This window comes from Podarcis gaigeae (assembly GCF_964106915.1).
Source record: "Podarcis gaigeae genome assembly, chromosome: 3".
In the NCBI taxonomy this organism is placed as follows: domain Eukaryota; kingdom Metazoa; phylum Chordata; class Lepidosauria; order Squamata; family Lacertidae; genus Podarcis; species Podarcis gaigeae.
In genome coordinates, this window is record NC_139680.1 from 10,643,461 (window position 1) to 10,653,946 (window position 10,486).

General features: G+C 44.3%; 1 long non-coding RNA gene across 1 annotated transcript; it reads right to left on the reverse strand.

The window, feature by feature from the left end:
- Positions 1–1,933: 1,933 nt before the first annotated feature.
- LOC310840816 lies at positions 1,934–9,995 on the reverse strand. Its single transcript, XR_014562169.1, has 2 exons — positions 9,688–9,995; positions 1,934–2,179 (listed from the first exon to the last, which is right to left on the reverse strand). It is a non-coding gene; the product is annotated as an uncharacterized lncRNA (long non-coding RNA).
- Positions 9,996–10,486: the final 491 nt, after the last annotated feature.

Consider the following 10,486-nt stretch of genomic DNA (forward strand, 5'->3'; position numbering starts at 1 on the left):
TGGTGTAGTGGTTAAGAGCGGTGGACTCGTAATCTGGTGAACCGGGTTCACTTCCCTGCACCTCCACATGCAGCTGCTGGGTGACCTTGGGCTAATCACACTTCTCTGAAGTCTCTCAACCTCACTCACCTCCCCGTTGCCTGTCCCCGGACCTGTTTTAAAGCAAGGGAAGGGGCAGCGGGGAGAATCGCTTCTCCCCATTGCCGCCCCTTGGTTCAAAAGGGGTCCGGGGAGAGATCGCTTCTCCCCGTTGCCGCCCCTTGGTTCAAAAGGGGTCCGGGGAGAGAGGGGAAGGCGCGCGCGCCTTCCCCTCTGTCCCCGGAGATTGCGGGGCTGGCAACAGGGAGAAGCGATCTTCTCCCCGCCGCCCCTTGCTTCAAAAGAGGTCCGGGGTCAGCGGGGAAGACGCGCTGCGCTTCCCCACTATCCCTGGAGCTTGCGGGGCAAGCTTCGTTTTGCGAAGCAAGCCCATAGGGAAATGCATCTTGCAAAGTGGCTAAGAAAACGAAAAACTCCTTCGTCTAGCGAGTTTTTCGTCTTCCGAGGTGTTCATCTTGCGGGGTACCACTGTATCAAATCCAAACTCTTCTTCTTCCTGTGCAAACACAGCTCTGATCCATCCCTCCCAACTGCTAGACCCAATAAGAACATAAGAGGAGCTCACTGGATCAGAACAAAGGTCTCTCTGGTCCAGCATCTTCTTCCCCAGGGTCGCCCACCAGATACCATGGGTGGCCCATAAGCAGGAGATGAGGTCAACAGCCCTCTCCTCCTGACATTTCACAGCAACTTGTATTCAGAGTCATGGAGCCTCTGATCCTGGGAGCAGCCTGTAGCCATCATGACTTGATAGCCACATCGTCCTTTAGTTTCTCTGATCCCTCTGAAAGCCAGTCAAGATGGTGGCCATAACCCCATTTTGTCAGAACAAATGGAAAGCACTACGTCCATCTCTCTCTCGTTTCAGGAGCAGGTGCCAGGAACAGGTCAGCAATAACTCACATGGTGTCAGAGAAATTAGCTCTTTATTTAAAGGAACAAGACAGCTCAGGCCTAGAACCTAGAGAGCACAGCAATTATTCTGGGTAGACCTTGCCCCTATGAGGCAGTTTGAAGGTCTCTGCCTTCCCACAGCTCCCTAGGTCTCCCCTTTCCCTGGTTTCTTCCCAAGCAATCTGAAGCTCCATCATTTTGCTTGTCTTTGCTCTGTCCTCTTCATACTTCTTCGGGTTGTAGGACACCAGTTGGGAGGGGAGTTGGTCACAGCAAGAGGGAATAACAGGCTGGTTTCCTCACCAGCCTGATTCATCTCTGCCTCCTCTTCTGCCTTGCTCTCCTGCTCACTAAACCCTATTACTTCTTCAGACTTCTCCCTCTGAACACTTGTCATCTTCCCACCAGCAATCCCCTAGCTTTGAGTCTTCTTCCTTTGGGGGTTCATCTGCTGGTTCCTCCACTCTTCTGCATCCAGCCAGTCCATGACTTCGGAAGGAATAATGGGAAGAGGTAGCCCAGCCAGTTGCAATAACCCCTTCCCCTGTAGCAAATAGCTGCTCTGCTGAGGAAGATTCAGGAAATAACAGATTCCTTCTTTCCAAAGGTACATGGACCGTAGGGAGCAAGGAAACTGGCTCATGCCCCTCCAGTCCTTTTCCCTTCTATGTTTGGGGCAGCTTCTTTTTTTTAATATGATTTTATTAAGTTTTCCATATTTCATTACATTTCCATATCAAAAATCCATAACTTAAAGAATTGCTTAAATAAAGCATCGACCTCCTTCCCTCCCTCTAACTGACTTCCACACAACTTTACCAATTTCTTCACATTCCTATATCCACTTTTTTACCTGATGTCAAACTTTTAGCACTCACCTTCTTGTATGTAAATCACCTCCTTATTTTCCCATTACCAAACATTTCAACTCAAACCTACAAACGTTTTCAACTGTTTACAATTTTCTTTCATATAAAGTATAAATTTGCTCCAGTCCTTTTGAAACAATTCATCACGCCAATTCCGGATCTTCCCTGTCAGCTTTGATGTTTGGGGCAGCTTCAGGAAGAAGCCATCATTATTCTAGATGAGCTGAGCAGAGCATGGGCTCTCCGAACTGCCAATTATCCCATTCTGTCACTTGTTCAAATTTGGCCGAAACATGGCATTCAGATGCCTTGGTCACCTGTTTGGTAGCCAAAGAGTGCAATTTGTAGCTCACCTCTTACTTAGGGTATAAAAACTCCATTGAATTTCAAAAAGGTACCAGTTTGATACCTTGTCTGGAAACCTATGAACATGTGTTATACTGAAGTAGACCATTGGTCCACCTAGATTTGCCTGGTCTACTTTGGCTCTCCAAAATATAAGAACATAAGAGCCTGCTGGATCAAGCCAGTGGCCCTTTTAGTCCTGCATCTTGTTCTCACAATGGCAAACCCTCAAGCAGAGCCCAAGAACAAGAGCAAGGAAATCTTTCTGGCACCTTTCCCTGAAACTCCCGTTATCCCTTAATTATTCCTCACACAATGCCATTACCCTTTGCAATCTACTTGCTGGGGCAAAACGTTAGATCATTCATCAGATATCTTATCATTTCTCTACCATAAGGAAATAATAATAATAATAATAATAATAATAATAATAATAATAATTTGTTATTTATACCCCGCCCATCTGGCTGGGCTTCCCCAGCCACTCTGAGCAGCTTCCAAAAAAATATTAAAATACCGTAATACATCAAACATTAAAAGCTTCCCTAAACAGGGCTGCCTTCAGATGTCTTCTCAAAGTATGGTTGTTGTTTTTCTCTTTGACATCTGGTGGGAGGGTGTTCCACAGGGCGGGCGCCACTACCAAGAAGGCCCTCTGCCCGGTTCCCTGTAACTTGGCTTCTCACAGTGAAAGAACTGCCAGAAGGCCCTCAGAGTTGGACCTCAGTGTCCAGGCAGAACGATGGGGGTGGAGACGCTCCTCCAGGTATACTGGACCGAGGCCATTTAGGGCTTTAAAGGTCAGCACCAACACTTGGAATTGTGTTCAAGGCAGCAGTCACAGTAGTACATATGCACATAATTATTGGCAGGAGGTGGGGTATTTATTTATTTATTTATTTATTGGTTTTCTGCCAAAGCACCCTAGGTGGTTTACAAATTTGAAAACACTGAAACAAATGAATGGGATAAAATGCTCGGTTGGAAAAATTTCCTTTTGATAGAACTGGTGTGCATATAGTTGCCAAGAGGGTCCCAGTCGAGGGGAATGGACCCTACATAGAAACTCTCTAAGCTATTGTGTACACATCTGGGGGGAGTCTAAATCTCACCAGCTGGCCCCAGTCCCTTGCCATGCCTGAACTCGTTGTGTTTGAACGCCCTGCACAGAAGCCAATGTCCATGCTCTCCAATATACACAGACTCCCTTTTTGTAAGATGTAAATTGGACCTTGGAATGTGTGGGGATTGGTGATAGGACATGGCTAGAAGTTGTTGTTGTTGTTGTTGTTACCCCTGGGTTTCCCCAGCCACTCTGGGCAGCTTTCAACAAAATATTAAAAACACAATAAAACATCAACCATTAAAAACTTTCCTAAACAAGGCTGCCTTCAGATGTCTTCTAAAAGTCAGATAGTTCTTTATTTCCTTGACATTTGATGGGAGGGCATTCCACAGGGCGGGTGCCACTACTGAGAAGGCCCTCTGCCTGGTTCCCTGTAACCTCACATCTTGCAGGGAGGAAACCGCCAGAAGGCCCTCGGCACTGGACCTCGGTGTCCAGGCAGAATGATGGGGGTGGAGACGCTCCTTCAGGTATACTGGGCTGAGGCCGTTTAGGGCTTTAAAGGTGAAAAGCTGAACCATCCCCACCTCAGTTATGACCACATATGCTTTGTCCCCTGGAGAACACACAGGGTATAGGATTCAAAGTTTTCAGTGATTCTCTGGGTCTACTATGTTGTAGCCTCAAACTGATTCCAATACCATTCTCCTCCTGATGACAATAGGATGAATGTTTTATTTTTCTTTACACTTACAGTGATAACTGCTTCCTTGTCGTGTCTCCCCTCCCCCCACAACACACACACAGTTCACGCCTGGTCTGAATAAAACTTCATCAGCATCACTGGAGAAAAGCTTTCTTCGACTTTCCTTTGAAATCAACTCCACTCATAGGGTTTACAGACAAACCTGTAGTAGACATCACTAGAACTGTTCCCAGTGGTTCTACACTAAAAACTTTTTGATCAGAAGTGTTTGGATTAAATTCAGGGTAAACTCTTCTGGCTCACATGACTGCCAGGATAGTCAAAGATGTGGAACTTTTTTTAGTAGTTTTGATGGAAACCAAGTGTAGCAGAATGGCTAAAAAATCACACCGCAAATCAGTAACTATCTGGTTTGAATTTCAGCTCCACTATGAACTCACAAGTGAGTAATCTCCTTCTTCCTCATCCGTACTGCCAGTGCAATCATACTGACTACCTTGGAAGGTCCTTGTGTTGATTGATACTGTTATTTATCATCAATATCAGCAGCACTTTTTTTCTAAATGATAATATCAATCAGTGCAACAATGATCCATGTTAGCACTTATATACTAAGTGCAGTATCACCAAGATAATAGAAGATGAAGTTCATGTATGATCTGGGTATTCTTAGCAGAGTTGAGAAGACATGTTACTACTCTTCATATACCTGAAGAAGTGTCAGAAGAAGCTAATGAGCGTACGTTACAGGAGGCAGATTATGGTTGAACATTAGGAGAAACTTTTAAATGGTGAGAACAGTTCAACAATAGAACCTAGAGCAGTGGTTCTCAAACTCCTTCCTCCTTAGACACGTAACAATGATAGAAACAAGTCATATGAGCTGAGGACCATTTGCACAACTAGCAGGGATGCAACCAGGCTAGTATTTTCCCTAAACACAATGTTATTTTCTTTTCCTTAAGAGTTACAAATTTGCATTTGCTCCATGGGCAGCTCCATTGAAGTCCTTACAAGTATCACTGACAAACTGTGACCAATAAGTATTATCAACTATCCTGCAACCTTTCTATGGACCACCTGAATGGCACTTGTAGACCACAAGTGGTCAGTGGAGCACAGTTAGAGAACATCTGACCTAGATGTGTGGTGGGCTCTTAGTTGCTGGAGGTCTTCAAGCAGAGCCTGTTTGCTGCATCATTAGGCAGGGGTTGCTATAATGGACCACTTGCTGCTGCCTCCAACAACTCCATAGAATTGTAGAGTTGGAAGGGTCACCGACGGTCATCTAGTCCAAGCCCCTGCAATGCAGGAATCTCAACTAAATCATACATGACAGGTGGCCATCCAACCTCTGCTTAAAAACCTCCGAGAAAGGAGAGCCCGCCACCTCCTGAGGAAGTCCATTCCACTAGTCTTTATGATCCTTGGTATGAACTTAGTTCTTAAACCCTTTGTCCATAGCTGTGAAGGCAAATGAGGGCTAGGTTGTTACACCTCTAGTGACATATATCCAGTTGCAGAAGCAAACACCTGTATCTCATTCCAGCAGGAGAGATCCATGGACCTAAGCGGTCTTCCATGCAAATTGCACATGCACCTCCACTTGTCACATGACTCATAACGTGATCCTCTGGATGTTGTTAGATTCCAATTCCCAGCTGGCATGACCAAGGATCAGGGACGATAGGAATTGTAGTCCATATGGGGGACTTACTCCAGAAACATGCAGAAGGATTAGAAAGTATGAGAGTTTTGCTGAGATATGATGTCCATCATCAGCTGCTAAGTTTGACAATATGGTGATATGTATAATATGATATGATTTCACAACTATTGCTCCAGGATAAGCCAGCGGGATTTGCAGTGTGGTTCGAAGGCATACAAAACAAGCAAACATGATGTTTGGCCATTGAAAACTTCACTGTCCTTAGTATATAAGAGCTGGGAATATACCACATTCTGCGCGTATATGCACACACGTACATGAAAGCCCACTATTATGTTACAGTGTGCAAAAGGAGGCAATAAAAATCATACAGTGATTTAAAACATGGAATTTATTGAATTACAATGCATAACTGAAACCAGTAGAGCTAATGTAAAATGTGATGAGAGACTCGTTAATCTGGGATACTAACATTTTACAAACCAAAAAGCATTATACACTGATGTGATGTGAGACTCGTTATAACCAGAGTGAGAAGGAAATTCAGCATATTATGAGGTGCAATAGAAGCCAATATAAATGTGAGTTATGATGTGTGGAGTCGGACACTTCATAACCAAGGAAAATGGATATGAAATCAAGCTTTCTATCGAAACACGGGAAGATAAACGTAAACTTAACAAACATGCACAACCAGCCATGTAAGTAACATACCAACAGCAGTCCATTTCTTTGCTCACAAAAAGTAATTTTACACAGTGCTATCATACTACCAAAAAGTAAATATTTCAAAAATGATATTTCTATATATGAAAAAGAATATGGAAATGGCAATGACACAAATAAAAAAACATAAGGGCATACGTGGACGTAAAATATCACAACATTTTAAATGCTTTTCTTTCTTTCTTTTAGATTTTACTATTTCATATCATTGTGGTGCAGGATATTGCATAATTATTCTTCTGTACTGGGATATTGTTATACCCCAGAGGCACATCTCTCGCAGCAACTTGCAAATTAGTGGTTCTGCAGCTATGCCCTTTTAACATCATGTTGCATTTTTTAAAGTCCCTGGTTTTGCTACAGAAACTTTTAAATGACATCTCTAACCTTTGTAAAGATGACAAATGTTACTTTAGAACTGAATCAAGCAGTCGAGCAAAACGATACACTGTTTTTGTTATTACTAATCAAATTCAAAGAGTGTGATGACTAGTATAAACATCTGCACCCAAATATTTCTCAGGCAGGTTGCTTTTGCAGGTTCTGTTCATGAAGTGGATGAAACTATATGGTTTCATCTTCTCATTATATCTCATGTAAAAGATGGGCAGGTCGCTTTAGGCCAGGCATGGCCAAACTTGGCCCTCCAGCTGTTTGGGGACTACAACTCCCATCATCCCTAGCTAATAGGACCGGTGGTCAAGGATGATGGGAGCTGTAGTCCCAAAACAGCTGGAGGGCCAAGTTTGGCCACCACTGCTCTAGGTCATGCTATGAATGTGGTGATTCAGAACAGAAACGATTCCCTATATTTTGCTATTGCTGAGTCTGTTTTAAAAACTAAATGCCAACATCACCGGGTCCACCTTAGAGGGTGCCCCTTAAAATGAATGGTCCCCTTTTGGGAAACAAAGCTCTGTGAAAAAACACTCCCAAGGAGAGGAATGGATGGACCCATTAAAGGCAGTCCCTTCTAGAGATGGCATTGTTGATCCTGTTTCTGTGAGATTTTTCAAGAGAAAATCCTTTAAAATCTGCATGGGAATATGAAGGTTTTAAAAACATTGCAATAGTGGTCCAAGAGCTTCAGCACTGCCTCTACACATGCAACAGGTCCCGTCCCCCCCCCCCCCTGCCTTTTTTAAAAACTCCCAAACAGGTCATCCAGCTAACTGGAGTGGCTAGCGTTCTGTTTCCAGGGCAGCTGTCTACCAGCTCCATCTGGCACACAGGCTGAGACCCTACCTGCCCGCAGACTGTCTTGCCAGAGTGGTGCATGCTCTGGTTATCTCCTGCTTGGACTACTGAAATGTGCTCTACGTGGGGCTACCTTTGAAGGTGACCCAGAAGCAACAACTAATCCAGAATGCGGCAGCTAGACTGGTGACTGGGAGTGGCCGCCAAGACCACATAACACCGGTCCTGAGAGACCTACATTGGCTCCCAGTATGCTTCCGGGCACAATTCAAAGTGCTAGTGCTGACGTTTAAAGCCCTAAACGGCCTCGGTCCTGTATACCTGAAGGAGCATCTCCACCCCAATCATTCAGCCCGGAAACTGAGGTCCAGCTCCAAGGGCCTTCTGGCGGTTCCCTCACTGTGAGAAGCGAAGTTACAGGGAACCAGGCAGAGGGCCTTCACAGTAGTGGCACCCGCCCTGTGGAACACCCTCCCTTCAGATGTCAGGGAAATGAATATCTGACTTTTAAAAGACATCTGAAGGCAACCTTGCTTAGGGAAGCTTTTAATATTTGTGTTTTAATATTTTGCTCTAAGCTGCCCAGAGTGGCTGAGGAAACGCAGTCAGATGGATGGGGTATAAATAATAAATAATAAATTAGTAGTAGTAGTAGTAGTAGTAGTAGTAGTAGTAGTAGTATTACAACGTATGGGGCTCCTTGATGCTGTGCACTATGAGGAAACTGTAGGAAAGAAACATGGTGGCCTCTGGTTTTTCCATGGGGGCAACCATGTTTGTTTCCATACAATTATCTCTGAGATTAATTGAATGTCATTAAGGCCCATCACTGCCAGGGGGCTTGCACAGACATTGAGCTGCAGCCATTGGGATTAAATGCAAGAATTTCCTTCTCTTACTCTGCTTTCTGAGGCTGAAATCAGTAGGGCCTGAGAGGCTGGTGTTACGGCAGAATCCGAGACCAGGGAGAAGAGTCGGTGGAAGAAGATTGTAAGAAATTTAAAGATTATCTACAGAAATATTGTAAAATTAATGAATGTTAGAAAGATGTTGAAATGAAGTTATATGGCTTTAGCAGAAATATTATAAAGAATTAAGTACAAATAGATTGTTAATGGATCAAAGGGAAAAATAAGGTCAGAATGTGTTAAGATAAATTATAGGACAGAAAACTGAGGAAGATGGAAAGGATTTGCTGAAACAGTTAATTGAAGTGGAATACAAAAAGGGAGGTGCGAGGAGGTCGCTGAAACAAGTAAATAAAGAGAAAAGATATTGAAAGTATTGGATGTGTTTTTAATTGTTTTTATTTTGTTTTGTTATGTATATGTAGTCTTTTTGTTTCTGTATTGTATTGTATTGTTTAATTCTTTTTCTTTTTATTCTGTAATCTTTAAACTCTTAATAAATATTATTAAAAAAAAAAAAGAGAGATGCTGGTGTTACTTACCTGACCTGCCAGTGCTGCAAATGGCTGCCAGTTACTGAGTGGAGAAAAGTTGAGGCAGTGGGCAGATGCAGAGCAGTGGACCCTATCCAATGTTCCTACCACTCCTCACTGCTTCTCCTTTCTCCTTCTTGGTAACTAGAAGTGACACGAGGCATTGAGAACCCAGTTAAGGTACAAGGTAAAGGTAAAGGACCCCTGGACAGTTAAGTCCAGTCAAAGGCGACTCTGGGGTTGCGGCGCTCATCTCCCTTTCAGGCTGAGGGAGCCAACGTTTGACCACAGACAGCTTTCTAGGTCATGTGGCCAGCAGGACTAAACTGCCTCTGGTGCAGCGGAACACCGTGATGGAAACCAGAGTGCATGGAATTACTTTTTTACTTTCCCGCCGCAACAGTACCTATTTATCTACTTGCACTGGTTTAGACCACAGCACCACCCGTGTCCACTTCCTGTAAGCAGAGACACCCTGTAACAGATGGATTGCTTTCTTGCCTGCTCTTTGCCTTGCCTGCTGCTTCTCTGTCCGCATGCTGCTGCCCATTTTGGTGAGATGACCACTACACTCATACTTCTACTGACCACCTCACTAAGAGAAGAACATACAGGGTCCACCATCTCCTCCCAACTAAGCCTGCCTCACTGAAAAATTATTGCATTGACATGTACCTGCTTTTGGCAGCTTCCGCAAGAGAAATAAATATTCTGCCCACATGCTACCGCCTGCCTGAGTGGAAGAGGTATGAAGATGAATGAATGCCTCTCCCCACAAGATGAAGCTCCCTACCTGAAGGACAGGGGCTGCCCACTGTGTCCCATGCTAGCCACCTGAGGGAGAAAAACTGGCCATTGTGATCTCATGCTGATGCTGCCTATTTCACAGACTGGCCACTGTGTTCTCACAAGGATGTGTCCAACCAGAAGGAGAGACACAGGCCATTGTGATGTCATGCTGATGCTGAAGGAGAGAGGAACTGGCCAATGAATAACAAGGAGACACTGCCTGGCACGCCTACACATTGCTCACCATGTTCATGAGAATTAGGTCCTTTCCACCTTGGAGCAGACTGGGGTTTCTTAACTTGATTTTATTCTTCTGTTCCTGTATATTAGGTTCCCTTACCAGAGGTCTATCATAACAATGTAATGCATCAACACACATTTATTTGTACACAAAAGGTGGGTAAAGGTAAAAGGTAAAGGATCCCTGGACAGTTAAGTCCAGTCAAAGGCAATTATGGGGTTGTGGCTCTCATTTCACTTTCAAGCCGAGGGAGCCGGCGTTTGTCTGCAGACAGCTTTCCGGGTCATGTGGCCAGCATGACTAAGCCGCTTCTGGCGCAATAAGACATCGTGACGGAAACCAGAATGCATGAAAATGCTGCTTACCTTCCCGCCGCAGCAGTACCTATTTATCTACTTGCACTGGTGTGCTTTCGAACTTCTAGGTAGGCAGGAGCTGGGACAA